General features: G+C 33.9%; 1 protein-coding gene across 1 annotated transcript in view; it reads left to right on the top strand.

The window, feature by feature from the left end:
- Nucleotides 1-943: 943 nt before the first annotated feature.
- The window catches only part of LOC115218975 (putative protocadherin beta-18), a 226,884-nt gene continuing 209,187 nt past the window's right edge, over nt 944-18,640 (top strand). Inside the window, exon 1 of the mRNA XM_036508581.1 lies at nt 944-958. The gene's annotated coding sequence lies outside the window, so the exon portion shown is untranslated. The remainder of the gene's footprint in view (nt 959-18,640) is intronic.

The following is an 18,640-nucleotide window of genomic DNA, read 5'->3' as shown; positions in this document are numbered from 1 at the left end:
CATCCTCAGACAGCTCAAAACATCAGTGAGGTGTTTGATGAAGATGTGGCAAATGGGCTCACTGTGCATCGATGGTTTGAGAAGTTCCAGTCTGGTGACTTTACTCTTGAAAATCAGCCCCGTGGTAGACCTGAGACCAAGGTGGATAATGAAGAGCTGGAAACTGTAGTGGAAGTGGATACATCTCAAACTATGTGTGAGTTAGCAGCAAAGTTTGATGTTTTGATTCCAACTGTATTGGACCATCAGAAACAAATTGGCAAAGTAAAGAAGCTGGACAAGTGGGCACCACACGAACAGAACGAGCTTCAAATGACATGTTGTCTTGAAACTTACTGTTCTTTCTTTGCTGTCACAGCATAAAAGCGAACCATTTTTGCATCGTATTGTTATGTGCAATGAAAAATGCATTTGAACCACCAATTCTCGAGCTGTTTTGTCAATACTTTTTCAATTCAGCCATTTATTCCCTTCTTCTTCTCAGATAAAGTTTCATAAAATCAGAGCTAATCCTCAGTCTCTGCAGCATTAGATGAGAGACAAATTTCCTTCTATATCAGAAGCTAAAGTATAATAGATGAATTTCTTTGGGAAACTAGTAAGTTCTGTTCAATGGTTAAAGGAATGAGTCATGCAGAACTCAGCGTGTTGCCCAGAGACACAACAAAATATTTGCCATCAGATGCGAACTTACGAGCTCTGGTGATATTAGTTTAATAATGTATCCAGTCAACCATTTTCTCATTTAATCAAATTTTTCCCTCGTGTTTTATTTCCATGCTAACATTAGAGTGGAATTTGTTCAAATACTTCTAGACAATCCCATTTCGTCGTAGCTAATGAGCCATTCCTTGCCTTATGCTCACATGGTAACTATCTACAAGTGCAAAGACCATTTGTAAGAATGGAAGAGAATTGGTGAGAATCTATTATTATGTCAAGCTAAAATCCTGAAAAGGTAGGCTGTGTTTGTTCCATTCTGCTGCTGTTACACTCCATTATAAGAACTTATGAATTACACACAAAGAAGTCAACCTGAGCGCAGACAATGCACATACACACATACATATATGTTTGTGCACATACTCACACACATATGAACACACATGCTCCCACACACAAATGCTATCCTTATAATCTGTCTTTCTCTACGGTTTATCTACTTGTTTATCTATCACTATATATATATCATTCTATCTCATTTGGTATTACTTTTTCTGTCTTTTCTAACATTGCCTACCCAATCATTTGTGTGTATATGTAGATATATGAATAATGTATATAATATACATTATATATACAAGTATATATACATATATATATACACACACACACATATATATATATGTATTAACACACAGAGAGAGAAAAGGACAGTGAAATATATAAATACAAAGACAAATTTATTTGTGTATATATACATATGTACATGTATGTATATAAATACATATATAATATATATGGATATATATATGTGTGTATGTATATATATATATATATATATATATATATATATATATATATATATATATATATATATATATATATTATATATATATGTGTGTGTGTGTGTGTGTGTGTGTATGCATATATATATATATACATACATACATATATATAAGTATGCATGTATATGTATATGAATCTATACTCTGACAAATACCTGTACATACGCATAATCTGTGATATATCCTATCTACATAAGCAAGAATAATCACTTATTTATATTCATGTATATAAATATATATATAAATACACCTACATATAGACATATTTATGACAATATTTATATTTAATACGAATATGCTCCATATCTGCATCATTGTACAAATAGTCAAGTACACAAGTATTCATATGCACATACATCTATTCATATCTTCACCCAAAAGTACACTGTTCACAGACACACATAGACATACACACACAGTATACGAGAGTTTAGGTTGAAGTATATGTGTCTGTTTCTCTTCTCAATTCTCTCTCCCCTATCATTTTCTCTCTCTTTCTCTTTTTATATATATATATATAATAATGAAATATATATATATATATATGTATATATATATATGTATATATATATATATATATACACATACATGCATAGACATACATATTTATATATATATATATATATATATATACATATATATATTTTTATATATATACACACATACAAATATGCATTTACACATATATGCATATATATACATGTGTATATATATATATATATATATATATATATATATATATATATATATGCATATTTAAACACATACACATAGGTGCTTATATATGTGTTCACTCACACGTACTTTATTGATGAATATGTTTGTATGCACGTTCCCCATATTTAGGAATTCTATGCCATAATAATAATAATAATAATAATAATAATAATAATAATAATAATAATAATAATGATAATAATAATGATAATAATAATAATGATGATAATAATATCAATAAATGGTTGCAATACAAATATATTTGATATACACATGCATGCATGCACACACAAACACACACACACATACACACACACACACATATATATATGAAATCAAACAACTGCCACAATATTACTCACCTCAGATCTATCACAACTGCTGAATTGTGTACACATTTAGGTTAGAAATTTGAAATTTAGTTATTTTGCGTGAATAATTTAATAAAATAACCATGTTATATATATTGAGTGTATATTCTTGCCTCTAAGCAACTCACTCTGGTTGTGTAGTTTTGTCAGTAATATCTGATAGAATTGAATAATTTTTGGGGACATTTATAGATTTCGCTATTGCCTTATTTACCTGTGTTTTTAACTTATTTACCAGTTTTGCAATTTTAGATGCATTATTGTAGCTAAGTCTTGTTACCTGCAAGCCAGAGGCCAATTTTTATGTTACTTTTATTTTTAATGTAATGTGGGGTTTTTTTTTGGTTTTTGTTTCTACTGTTTATGTACTTTTATGAAAATTTGTTTGCTTATATGTTGTTTGTTTTGCTTATGTTTTGCTTATGATTAAATATTTTGTTATAGAGTTGGTTTTCCTAATGTTGCTCACTGTACCCAATTCCAATTTTGTATCCATTAGTTTAATATACACACACACACAAACACACACGAGCATACAGACTCACACTCACACACATATATGCTTGTACATACATACACACACACACACACACACATATATATATATATATAAATTCATATATTTATACAGATACACACATATGTATGTATATATATATTTATTTATTTATATATATATATATGTATATATATATATATGTTTTTATATATATTTATATATACTTATATACACACATATATGTACATATACTCATGTAGACACACACACATGTATTTATATATATATGATGTATATATGTGCATATATATATATACAGACACACATACATGCATGTATGTATGTATGTATGTATGTATGTATGTACGTACGTGTGTATGTATATGTCTTTCTAATCTATCAGAATATTTCCAAAGAGTAATTTCATTACTCTTTGAGTGCGGAATAGACTAGAAAGACGGTAAGTAAACTTCCTTCTGGCAAACCAATTCTTCACACCAGATTCACATCATTTCATTTATTATGTTATATTACAAATAGCTTTGTTGAGAAAGGCATGAATATCACTCAGTCTTCTTTAAATTTATGTATCTATTTTAGATATGAGGCTTTGTAGTTAATTAAGAAATCATTATTTTGTTACAACTAGTGTTCTGAAGAGACAGAAATGGTAGACTGAACAGTGGACTAAATATATCTTATAGTTTTCTAATTCTTTAATTCTTGTGTTCTTTAATTCTTTAATTCTTCAGCTCTTTAAAAATTTGCTGCAACCCACTTCCTTTATCTTTATCTTTTATTTTTTACTTGTTTCACTCATTAGAGTGTGGCCATGCTGGGGCACTGCCTTGAAGAATTTTTAGTCAAACTTGTTGACCCCTGTACTTATTATTTTTTTGTAAAGCCTGGTACTTATTCAGTTAGTGTCTTTTGCTGAACTGCTAAGTTACAGGAACACCAACACCGGTTGTCAAGCAGTGGTGGGGGACAAGCACAGACCCTAAAACATACACAGACCCTAAAACATACACTCATATATATATGACGGATTTCTTTCAGCTTCCATCTACCAAATTCACTCTCAGGGCTTTGATAATTAGTTTTAGCTTTCTATTTTTTAGTTCAAATCCTGCCAAATTAAATTTGCCTGTCAACCACCTACGGTTGGAATGGTATCATGAACAAAATACCAGTCATATACTGATGTCATTCTAATGCTCTATATCACATCCAAAGAATTATGTGATAATATATACTTTGCATTTCATCTCTCCAAAACCTTTTACAGTAGCAAAGTGGGGGGTTCCTATAACCCTTGGAGATCCTTCCACATTGTGGAGGTTGTGTGAGTGGTTAATGTTTAGCTTCCACTGCTACAATTTGATATCTATATGGAAATCATACTCAGAAATGTTCTCATTGTTTAATCCTAGGTAGTTCCTAATTGAAAGGCATTTTAACAATGACCATTCCATCTTCTTTGTTTCCATTGTAGCATATTCCAAACTGCATTATTTCCATATGACCTTTTAGGAAGATGGTGTGAACTTGAGACAAATTTTGGTGCCATTTCTAACTCATAAATAAACCACTTAGAGACTCTTACATTGGCTCATATTCTGAGAAAGTATTTCTGGTGGCTCTGGTTTCAGATAGAAGAGAGTAACCAAAGTGGTAGTTCTCCACCTCAGAAATCCTGGTAAAAACCATCAACAATATTTTGTGCTTAAGAGACAAACCTTCATAGGAGTGGCTGTGTGGTAAGTAGTTTGCTTACCAACCACATGGTTCTGGGTTCAGTCCCACTGCGTGGAATCTTGGGCAAGTGTCTTCTGCTATAGCCTCAGGCCGACCAATGCCTTGTGAGTGGATTTGGTAGACGGAAACTGAAAGAAGCCTGTCGTATATATGTATATATATATATATATATATATATATATGTATGTTTGTGTGTCTGTGTTTGTCCCCCTAGCATTGCTTGACAACCGATGCTGGTGTGTTTACGTCCCCGTCACTTAGTGGTTCGGCAAAAGAGACCGATAGAATAAGTACTGGGCTTACAAAGAATAAGTCCCGGGGTCGATTTGCTCGACTAAAGGCGGTGCTCCAGCATGGCTGCAGTCAAATGACTGAAACAAGTAAAAGAGTAAAAAAGAGAAAGAGTAAGAGAGTAACTATGAGGATTACATTGTTTACTTTTGAGAGTCGTGAAGTGGAAGACCGATTCCTTGATATGAGTATTGGTATATCTTAGTGGTGCTGAAGAAGATTCGATCAAAGAAAATTTGCAGTTCAAGAGATGAGCAGAAAATGTTGTTCTCACTGTTTAGCCCCACTCATCAGCCCTGAAAAGACTTGTAATTCCATACCATTTTGTATATCTAGGGCCTTGCTTAGACACTTACATATACATACATAATTAAATGGATACGTTAGCACACATACACACTTACATATACATACACTTATAGTTTTCTAATTCTTTAATTTTTGTGTTCTTTAATTCTTTAATTCTTCAACTCTTTGTAATTTGTTGCAACCCTCTTTGTTTATCTTTATCTTTTATTTTTTACTTGTTTCACTCATTAGAGTGCAGCATGCTGGGGTACTGCCCACACTTACATATACATACATATTTAAATGGATATATTAGCACACATACACACACATTTTGCAAATGAACCTATGCACATTTGTATGCAAATAGCTGTTGTTGTATATCCCCATATCAGCCATGATTAGGTTCACCTATGATCAAAAGCTTCCCTACCATGACCCTCATATTTATTTTTTTCTATAGGCTTTGTGTATCTATAACTGCCATATCAAATGTGGTCTTCTTTATTTAAATACGACCATGACTTCAAGAAAATTAATACCTGCTACTTTTGGCATGTCAAACGACCACATAGAGGTATCCTCAATGATTCATATATGACAACTTTACAAATGCTTTTGATCCAATTTGAGAACATCGTTTTAAGGCCTTTTTGACCTTATTTTGCGGCAGACAACCTAACTCCTTCCCAACCTTATACTCAGGCACATCAAAACCACATCGTTTTATCTCTCTTTCTCTCTTTCTCCCTTTCCCTCCTCCTTCTCCTACTCCCCCTCCCCACATGTTATCTCTCTTTCTCTGTCTCTTTCGCTCTCTCTGTATATATATGATTCCAATCATTAGTAAACATTTTGATTACCTTTCGCTGAATCAACCCAATGTTAAATATTTTTATATGTTTATTATCCACCATCCACCCACTCCACTGTTATTCCTTGTATCTTTTTTTACTAGTTTTCACTTTGCGGTTTTTATTGCATTAAACTTTTCTGATGAATGATATAACTTCATACTTGAAGAACGGTAAACCGAGAACTAGAATCTCTATAAATACAAAGAAAAAAAAATCATGTCTGGTTCAGCACTTTTGCTGGAATATTCAACCAAAATCTCAAAATAATAATAATAATGATAATGATGATGATAATGATAATAATAATAATAATAATAATAATAATAATAATAATAATAATAATAATAATAATAATAATAACAATAATAATGATAACAATAATAATAATAATAATAATAATAATAATAATAACAACAACAACAATAATAATAATAATAATGATAATAAAACAGTAAAGATAAATGAAAATTAGTGAATAAATGACTATATATTTTAAGGTAACATTTTTTGATAACATTGACCTTCCACAATTTCCATTAAAATATTTAAGCTAATTAACACTAATTTCGCGAATCATAAATTTTACTAAACGTCTTGTGTTTGGGAACGCAGTGCAGCCATCATTTTATAATTATCTTTTTAAGTTTGCTACATCAAAGGAATTATTTAATAAACAAAGCTATACAATGAAAGTTGTTATTTTATATTTTTCCCACCCAAACCCGCAATTGCGGTGGAGAATATATCGGTGGGAGTGGAGGGGTGGTGGTGGTGGTGGTGGTTTTGAATAGATTACATCACTATATTTTAATCAACAGTAATCTCAGAAGTTTTTGTGTGTTTTTCTTCTTCTTCTTCCTTTTAAATAACAAATTATGTATCAGTGCACACGTGTGCACGTATGTGTGCTTGTATGTGTGTGTGTTTGTGTGTGTGTTGTTTGTATGTGCATGTGTGTTTGTGTGTATGTGTATTCTGTATGAGAATATGTTTGCATGTGTGTGTGTGTGTGTGTGTGTGTGTGTATGTGTTTGTGTGTGTATGTGTTTGTGTATGTGTATGTGTTTGTGTGTGTATGTGTATGTGTGTGTGTGTGTGTGCATGTGTAATTACATAGTTTAGTTCATTTTCTACACAATTTAGCAGAGCTTTAATCATTATTCTGTGAATTTTACAATTAAAACTTTTAGTTATTGCTTAGTATTCAGTCTTCTGTACTTTGCAGCTGAAAATTGCTGAGAACCATATTGATTGAATGCTGTAAACTTGTTAGCTAAATGATTGTTGGTTTATAACACACTACTGCAATGTAAAGATATTTAACTTTCAAAGCCCCATTCCACATAAATGTAAATAGATACCATTTATTCTAAAAACTAGTTTGTGTGGAAGCACTCCGTCGGTTACGACGACGAGGGTTCCAGTTGATCCGAATCAACGGAACAACCTGCTCGTGAAATTAACGTGTAAGTGGCTGAGCACTCCACGGACACGTGTACCCTTAACGTAGTTCTCGGGGATATTCAGCGTGACACAGAGAGTGACAAGGCCAGCCGGCCCTTTGAAATACAGGTACAACAGAAACAGGAAGTAAGAGTGAGAGAAAGTTGTGGTGAAAGAGTACAGCAGGGATCACCACCATCCCCTGCCGGAGCCTCGTGGAGCCTTAGGTGTTTTCGCTCAATAAACACTCACAATGCCCGGTCTGGGAATCGAAACCGCGATCCTATGACTGCGAGTCTGCTGTCCTAACCACTGGGCCATTGCGCCTCCACTACAAAAACTAGTTTAGAACCAAAGGGAGAATATTATGATATGTCAGGCAGCAAGCTCACAGTTGCAAGCATAATTCAACTATACAGGGTACAACTAACATTAAACAGTATCATCTACTGGAAATATAGTAAAGGCAAGATTTTTGATCTTTGTAAGCTGGTGAATGAATCAAACACTGGAGGAAAATGTGAGTGACATAAAGAACCTGTGGCCAACCAGGGAGTACCAATGCCTGGTCATGATTTTCCTTGTGTGAATTTGAGCAGGTCTAATTCAGTGTCTCTAAACAGCAGAGAACATACTAAGGGTAGCTTGGTTTCTCCAAGTTCATTTTTACTACAAACTCATTGCTGCTAATATTTCCTCATTAAAACTTTTAATACATAATGCAAGCACCGAAAAATGGTCATTAAAAAGACGTTGATCATGAAGAGATTGGAATATATTAAATAACTAACCTTGAGTTACCATAATTACTAGTGTATAATGAACTTTTTAAAATTATTTATAAATATATCAAGACATTGCCCTGCATTTAATTTGGTCATATCAGAGATGAGAGACAGTGTGCTATAGATTAGGGTTGTTGATGAACTTAAGTTTTCATAGGACAATAATTGTTACTAATAATAAAATCTTGCAAACAAGACAAATTATGACTGTCTGTTAGTACTAACTTATGAACAATTGCTTACAGTACATCAGCTGTGATGTGGAAAGATTACACCATCTCATAGCAACTCCCTGCCTAGCATACGTAGCACATACCTGGTATGAGCCTTGCATAATTTAATATCTGTGTTACCTTTAAGAATCATTTTTTAATTATCTATATGAAAAATTCTCATTGAAAGATGAAAGACACGTTAAATCTTCATCCATCTGTTATTTGCAAAGAATGGATGACAACAGAACCATAATGATGGTGTGCCATTTTGGTGGATGATAACAGTAACACAAAACACCTTTGCCAAAAATTCAATCACTATTCTCTTAACCAAAATATAAGTTGAAATACAGGGCTTGCATACACAGTTTATTTCTGATAAACTTATGTATACTGTCATGGTGTTGTATTTAAAGGCACAGAATTATACATTTTTCTCTGACAAAAACATTTAAAAATATCTCCCAAAAGGTGCATGGTGAAACATTAAATTTGTATGGTTTTTTTTTCTGATATTATTCTTGTAAAATAGGGGTGCATTTTATAGGCTGGCAAACACAGTATATTGTATTCTTACTAAGTCCCCACCTACTGCTCTCTTCACTAATCTCTTATCTCTCACACATCCTCTCCCCCATTCACTGTGTAACGAAGATTACCAAACTGCGGGCATCAGTTGTTAGTTGTCGGAGCACTGCATCCTTCAAAACTTCCATGCTTCCTGAGATTCACCAACACTACACCTGATTTTCTCCCCTCCATACACACGCAAGCATGTATCTGACTCATACACTGTTCACTTTCCAGACATTTGTACATTACTGCATATAATTTATATGCACTTTTGACAAGTTGTGGTGCACCTGAGCACTGTATACAATAATTTCATTATTATGATTATTATTATTATTATCATTATTATTATTATTATTATTATTATTATTATTATTATTATTATTATTATATGTATTTGGCCAGGTTTAATTCTCTCGTTTTACTTGAATGGCATCAGAATTATCCATATCCAATGCCCCTTATGCACACCTTCCTATACTGCTAACCAGGATTATCACTCTCTTCCATATCATCCTACATTGACATCCACCATGCTTTCTTAGAATCCCCCATCTCTGTTAGTATCCATCACCCAATCACTCATACAATCAACCTTTAACCCTTTCGTTACTGTATTTATTTTGAGATACTCTGTGTTTCTTTCAATCATTTTAAATATAACAAAGAATTTAGTAAAATAACTTAGTCATCATTCAGCTAGTGTTAGGAACATAAATTGTGACTAAGGTCTGGTGGAAGATTTTAATTCAAAACTTATGAAAACAAGATATTTTACCACAGAGCCAGGGTTGGGTTGGTAACGAAAGGGTTAAGATTTTTTCTCCCTCTCTTTTTCACATTACTCCCTTCCCATTACTTTTATAGACATAGATCACTCTATACTTTTTGATATACATCACTCACCCTCAGTTTTATTTCCTTCCTTTCATAACTCTGTCTTTCTGCCCTAAACCTTATTCCTCCCTTCACACTCAGGCCTCCTCCCACAATGTAGCTACTTACTACTGTGTCTCTTTCATTACTATCTTTCTTAACACTCTCTCATTCTTATTGCTTTGTTTTTCCCATCACACTTATATTCAAACTCTCATATATTCACCCTCTTAATCACATTTGCTTAAAATAAACTGTGACAACATAGAATAAAGATTACTCTTTAGGCTTGTAAATAGAAAAGCAACCTCCCTAGTGCTGGTATCACAATAGAATGCACTCAGTGCCCTCAGTAAAGTGGTCCATCTGCAGAAACCATGCCAAGATGCAATGTAGAAATAGTTCTTCAACCGATCACTGTGAACGATAATTCCAAATAACTTGATTTGGGCAATAATGCCTGCCCAAACCATATCAGCATGGAAAATATATATAAAATAATCCCTTCTACTATAGAAACAAGGCCTGAAATTTGGGGGAGAGGAAAGTCGATTACATCAACCCCAGGACTCAACTAGTACTTAATTTATCGACCCTGAAAGGATGAAAGGCAAGGTCAACCTTGGCGAAATTTGAACTCAGAATGTAGCGACAGGTGAAATACCTCTAAGTATTTTGTCTGGTGTGCTAATGATTCTACCTTAATATATATAAAATAATGATGACAGTAACAGTGATGACGATGACAAATTTGTGCATGGTTTCTGCCTACCAAATTCCACTTACAAATCAGGCTGAGACAATGCTAGATGACACTTGCCGAAACTAGTGCACAGCACAAAGGAACCTGGGATGATATGATTGCAAAGATTAAAGTTCTTAACCAAACAGTCATGGTTGCATCCATGTCATTAATCTCTCATTAGGAAAAGCCCCAGAAAGGTCCCTTAGGGGAAGGAATGGACTTAGGAGACAATGTGTTTGTGGCAATACTCTTTAACGTAACTTTGATAGAGTTTTATACAGTTTTCTGATAACACACACTCACTCACACACATGCATATATATATATATATATATATCCATGTATATATATATTACAAATATCATATATACATTACCAATACATACATAATAAATATTATTTTACTGAAATATATAATGAATAGTGATATTCTATCAGAAAGTAATTATTATACACACACACACACAAAAAAAAAAAAACATTGTTTTCTTTATTGTTAATCACATTTATAATCAATGATTTTTCTCTTCACCTCTCCACTTAATGTCTGCTCCACTTCATCTCACTCCTGATCATTGTCATCACCATCATCATCATCATCATCACCATCATCATCATCATCATCACCACCACCACCACCACCACCACCAAACCACCACCACCAAAACCACCACCACCACCATCAAAACCACCACCACCAAAACCACCATCACCACCAAAACCACCACCACCACCACCACCACCACCACCACAATCACCACCACCTCTGCCACCTTCACCACCGCCACAACAACCACTGCCACCACCACCGCCACCACCACCGCCACCACCACCATCATCATCATCGTCATTTTGTTATAATAGTTGTTGCCAATGTTATTAAACACCACAACCACCATCAGGTTTTCTCATTTTTATAAATGCTGAAATGTTTACTATGACATTTTAACAGATTCATCATCATCATCACCATCACCATCATCATCACCATCATCATCATCACCATCATCATCACCACCATCATCATCATTATTATTACTATTTATGTTCCTCCTATTCCTAGATCAATTCATTCCTGTCGTATTGTCCTGTTTTGGTGGAGATATTAAAAAAAAAAATAAATAAATAAATAAAAAAAAATCAACCCCTATACTTTGACAAAATTTAGCAAGACCCTGATCTTATTTTGTGATTTTTGAAAATTTGCTATTGTCAATAACTGTGTGTTTGTTGTTGTTATTGTTGTCAGTGGTGGTGGTGGTGGTGATGGTGGTGGTGGTGGTATGTGGTAGGTGGGGCTTTAACAGATGAATAACAAAAATGTTCCTATGCTGGTACATAACAGCTCACACTTTCAAATCTTCTATCACTAAACACATTTACACTGCTTATTAACTTGCTTTGTTGTTATTCTTGTAGTTGTTCTTGTTCTTATTTTCCTATTCATCATTATTATTATTATTATTATTATGATTATCATCATCATCATCATCATCATCATCATCATCATCATCATATTATTATCATTATCATTATCATTATTATCATCATCATCATTATTATTATTATTATTATTATTATTATTATTATTATTATTATTATTATTATCATCACCATCATTATCATTATCATTATTATCATCATCATCATCATCATCATCATCATTATTATTATTATTATTATCATTATAATTATCAGTATTATCATCATCATCATCATCATCATCATCATCATCATCATCATTATTATTATTATTATTATTATTATTATTATTATTATTATTATTATTATTCCATTTAATATTCCATTTTTGATAAAATTGCTTTGCATTATTGAAAATCTCCTTTCAGAAGGTGTTTGACAGATTTTATTTTAAATATTGCAAAACATTTTTTTTATTTTCTACTTTTCTGCTTTTTTTTAATTTGTTTTGTTTTCTTTTACTTTTTTTTTTTCTAATTTTACACATTTATTTCCGAAATTGAAAAGATACAAGATATTACTATTGAATTCCCAACTGATATTCAACATTTTATAACTTTTTGACATGTTCTTCACCATTTCTGCTGACATACCTCTGACAGATGAAGTAGTCTAATGCAAGTGACACATTTGTTAAAATCATAAGTGTGCTGGATCAGAAAATAAAATAAAAGAAATATTTTTAAATGCACAAGAATGAAAACTAATAACATTTAATGTCTAGAACAGTTTGTCTTGAATTGCAAAATGAGAACCATAGAATTTTGTTCGTAGTCACAGAACAGCAGTGTTATATCTGTTATGCCTAAATGGCATTATAGCAAGCAATGTGTTTGCAGTGGTGTGGGAATTATATCTGTAGAAGGTAGTTCTACAGATATAGAGATATTGACAGATCTGAATGAAGCCTGGTGTTACCAAATAATATGTTTGTGAGGTATGTATGTTATTGAGTTTCTGTGTAGTTAATCATGTTAGTATATAGTCAGTGACTCTGTTGTTAGAATAGTAAAATTGTGGTGCTGGAGATTGTTGTATTTTGTATATAATTTTCTGTGTCTTCTGCTCTACTCACTTGACAAAAGTACAATGTCAATTCAGTTCAGTTAAATTCAATTCGTTGTCTTTGTGTCTAATTTTGAAGCATAAAAGAATATTTGTGTATTTGGCATTCAGCCTCAGGTCAGTTCTTAATAAACAGACATATGACAAAAGGCATTCCAGCTATAACCACCCCATATATTAATAAGATGGGCGATGTATAATTTAATGGAAATCTGTTTGCCATTTCTAGCAGGTTAAAAGACCACAAAGAGGTACTATAAGTTAAAACTGCAGCATGATGTGTGTACATATATGTGCATATAAGTGTGTGTGTGTGCATGTGTATGCATACACATACATATATATTATACATATACATACATATGCACACATACATGCATACATATGTATCTGTGTGTGTAGATAGGCAGATAGTTAGATAGATAGATAGATAGGTAGGTAGGTAGATAGATAGATAGATAGATAGATAGATAGATAGATAGATAGATAGATAGATAGATAGATAGATATCATTCCAGTTCTATTGACTCTAAAAATACATTTCTCCTCCAGCTTGTCTGTTTCCTTGCACACCTCAGCAAGTTGTGGCTATAAGCTAATAAAGTCAACTGTTTTAAATAATAGAGTTGTTTGACCTCTTTGCTCCTCACCCACGGGCTTGTCATACTTCTGATTTCACAATAAATTCATTGTTCTTTTTTTTTAAATATCCCTTATTCAATTTGTTGTTTATTGGATAGGTCATCATCAAGGTTTTAACTTGCCTGTTTATACCTGTTTCAAATTTTACCTGAAGATGAGTACCAGATAAAGTGCTAGCATTTATAAAATTAACTAATCACCAATGAATTCAGTACCCTAAGAATGATCTCAATTCAATAACTAAAACCAGCAAATGAAATACAATACAAATATAACAAAAGCATTCAGAGTGTGCAAACTTCCACCAAGACAGCACCAATGATTAGCCGGAGATGATTTTTAAAATGAGAATATCTGAAATAAACTCGACTGGTCTCACAAACGAGAATACTAAAAATGAACCCAACCACACTCAGAAATTAAGTAATAAAACAGTAAAGATAATCCAAAATCCTTGTCCGGTGCCAGATCGACCCCAAAATCTGATCAGTTTGTGCCAGTCATGAGACCAAATATTTCTGAAAGTTTCATGTAAATCCATCCATTGGTTCTTTAGTTATCTTGTCCATGGACAAACAACCAAACAAACACGACTGAAAAACAATACCTCCACATTCGCTAAGGCAGAGTTAATTATTTTAGAATGATTACAATAGCTAATCATTTAAATATAATAATCATTCAAATAATATATATTTAATAATATAATGCATATTTAATAGAAAAGTGAAAATGGCAATAATGATTATGATTTAATTGAAACATAAACAATTTTCCTTAAACATGCATGGATATATATCATCATCATCATCATCATCGTTTAGCGTCCGTTCTCCATGCTAGCATGTGTTGGACGGTTCAACTGGGGTCTGAGAAGCCTGAAGGCTGCACTAGGCCCAGTCTGATCTGGCAGTGTTTCTACGGCTGGATGCCCTTCGTAACGCCAACCACTCCGTGAGTGTAGTGGGTGCTTTTTATGTGCCACCAGTACAGGTGCCGGACGGGGCTGGCAACAGCCACGATCGGATGGTGCTTTTTACATGCCACCGGCACGGAGGCCAGTCGGGGTGGCACTGGCAACGGGCATGGTCAGGTAGTGTTTTTTACGTGCCACTGGCACGGGGACCAGGCGAGATATATATATATATGAGTATTACCCAAGTGAAGGCGCATGGTTCAGTGGTTAGAGCATCAAGCTTATGATCGTGAAGTCGTGAGTTTGAATCCCAGACCAGGCTGCTTGTTGTGTTCTTGAGCAAGACACTTTATTTCAAGTTGCTCCAGTTTACTCAGCTGTAGAAATGAGTTGCGACGTCACAGGTGCCAAGCTGTATCAGCCTTTGCCTTTCCCTTGGATAACACAGGTGGCGTGGAGAGGGGAGGCCGGTATGCATGGGCGACTGCTGGTCTTCCATAAACAACCTTGTCTGGACTTGTGCTTTGGAGGGTAACTTTCTAGGTGCAATCTCATGGTCAGTCATGGCCGAAGGGGGTCTCAGCAGGTACCCAAAGTAATTGGAAATGTTCTCTGTGCAACAAGTCCATTGTAGTTCAGGTTTCCAGCACTAGGAGCCACTTGATGTGACCCTCAGGCATTAGTCTGCCAACCAGTGTCATCATGTTGGGGCTTACTATCATGTGGTAGGTCTTTGTTTTGCAATGTTTCTCCCCTGTCCGGAAATTTTTGCTATGGCTGAAATGAAGGAACAGTGTGCTCCTGTGAAATTCTGTTTTCTGCTAAGGAAAATAGTAGCTAAAACAGTTGTCAGCTTCACACAGCTTACAAGGACACTGCCATGAGCAAAACACATGGTTATGAGTGATTTTCATGCTTTAGGACTGGTCACATGTTGCTTGAAAACTAATCTTGTTCAGGGCAACCATCAACTTCCCGATTGAATGAAAACATCACAAAAAATTATGAAGTGATCTTGAAAGACCGTCATCAAACAATTGACAAACTTGTTGGTATGACTGGTGTGTCCTGGAGCTCCTGCCAATGAATTTTGAGTGAGGAATTATGCATGAAAAGAGTTGCGGCAAAATTTGTGCCTCACTTGCTCAAGGAAGATCAAAGGTAGTCACAACTGAATGTGTGTCGTGAGCTAAAAGAACAGTTGGAAGTTGATCTGGACCTTTATTCAATGGTCATCTCTGGTGACTAAAGGTGATGCTACAGCTACAACCCAGAAACGAAGAAGCAATCGAGTCTATGGGAGCTTTCCGTGTCATCATGTCCCAAAAAAAGTACATCAAGTGAAGTCCATTCTCAAGACAGTACTGATTTGTTTCATCGATGTGCAAGGAATTGTCGACACATAATTTATTTCTTCTGGTCAAACTGTTAACCAGGCATTTTACTTGGGAGTCTTGAAGCATTTGCAAGATGCCATGAGTTTTTGCCCTGATCTGTAACAAAGTGGCGAGTGGTGGTTTCATCAGGACAATGCATCTGTGCACACCACTTTGAGTGTGAGGCAGTTTTTGACTTAAAATGGCAGGACACTGCATACCCACCCTCCCTATTCACCCGATCTTGCTCCCTGTGACTTTTTTGTTCCCCCAAATGCAAAAAGTCCTTCAAGGAAAACGTTTTGTTGGATGTGGAAGAGGTGAAGAATAAAACAACAGAGTCATTAAATGGCTTCACTTCGCAAGAGTTCAAGAACTGTTTCAAACAGTGGAAAACACTTCTGGACCGATGCCTTGCTTCTAATGAGGGTGATATAAGTGTAAACATGGGAAACTGTGAATAAAACGATATTGCAAAATTTCAATTTCTTTTGGGTGCCCTCTCAGTGACGTATATATAAATGTGTGTGTATGTATGTGTATATATATATATATATACACACACACACTCACACACATATATATGTATGTTTATATATATATATATATGTATGTATATATATATATATATATATATATATATATTATATATATATATATATATATATATATATATATACATGCATATATATATACATACATATATATATATATATACATACATATATATATATACATACATATATATATACATATATATATACATATACACACACATCATACATATATTCAAGGTGGTGCCCCAGCATGGACACAGTCTAATGACTGAAACAAGTCAAAGATAAATGGTATATACTCATACAGTCATAGATGTATGTTTATTTATTTACGTGTATGTTTATAAATGCACACAATTTATAAATGTGTGTATGTGTATATGAGTGTTTGTATGTGTGTGTGCATGCGTGTGTGTTTGTGTGTGTGTGTGTGTGTGTTTGTGTATGTGTGCATGCGTGTGTGTGCATGCGAGTGTGTTTGTGTGTGTGTGTGTGTGTGTGTGTGTGTGTGTGTGCGTGTGTGTGTGTGTGTGTGTGTGTTCATGCAGAAGACACTGAGTGCAACGCTCTTTACATTTGATAAAGAATGAAATATTAAAATCTTCTGATGTTTCTTCTTTCAAATGCTAGCATGCCACACTCCCATCACACACCCATACATTCACACGTTGATACATACATATTCAGTATAACATCAAACCAATGAACCAATAAACCAACCAGTCTCTTCTACACATACATACATACATACATACATACATGCACATGTTCATGCAAACAAACAGAAGAAGCACATATGCACATTTCAAGGAGAACGTGTGCTTGTGCATGCATTTTATATGTGCGCGTGTTTGTGTTATGTGTCTGCGTTCTGTGTAATAAAACAAAATGTGGAATTACTTTGATGAGGTGCCATCACGATCATTGTTTTCTTTGATTTTTTTCTCTTCTTCTTCTGAATACTTTTATATTCACAGCTTTTACATAGCTCGCTCTACCATTAACATATCTGAAGGAAGGTATTTTACCACCTTGTGATTCTTTCGTATCGTTATCAGAGAAACACCCCTTTATGAGAATATTTATAACTGCAAAGAACCATTCAAACTGCAATCTATGATTTCTTATATTCCATACAATCATTACATGTCAGTAATTGTAAAGACTAAACTTATTATATTGCATGGTATGTACATAAATGGATCCATCAGGATTTTTGATTTTGCTCTGAGAAATAAGGAATGAGAGGAAGGGAATGTATTTATCTATCAGATTTGGATAGGTTTGCATATGTTTATATATCGTTCTGTTCTGCGTTTGTACAAACAGAAGATATAATGGCTGCTTTGGTACATAATTTCAACATTCATATTGTCATTGCTATGAAAATATGCTCAGAGACTTACCTTAAACAGAGATAAAATCTAGTCAATAAACTTCTATGTTGCATCACACACATTTTATTATATTACTTGGTGCATATATTACTATATGAGATCCATGCCAACCATAGAATATAAATTGCTAATAATATCTCATTTAGTTGTTTCAAAAACATTGCTTTGATAGGTAGATAGATAGAGAGATTTTAGACAGATTGATAGATACATAGATAGATAGACAGATGAATAATAATATATCTCATAAAGATTGGTCCATTGGCTCACGTCCGTTGA

Source organism: Octopus sinensis, linkage group LG14 (genome assembly GCF_006345805.1).
Source record: "Octopus sinensis linkage group LG14, ASM634580v1, whole genome shotgun sequence".
In the NCBI taxonomy this organism is placed as follows: domain Eukaryota; kingdom Metazoa; phylum Mollusca; class Cephalopoda; order Octopoda; family Octopodidae; genus Octopus; species Octopus sinensis.
The sequence above is the reverse complement of the archived record's forward strand: the minus strand, read 5'-3'. Positions and strand labels throughout refer to the sequence as shown.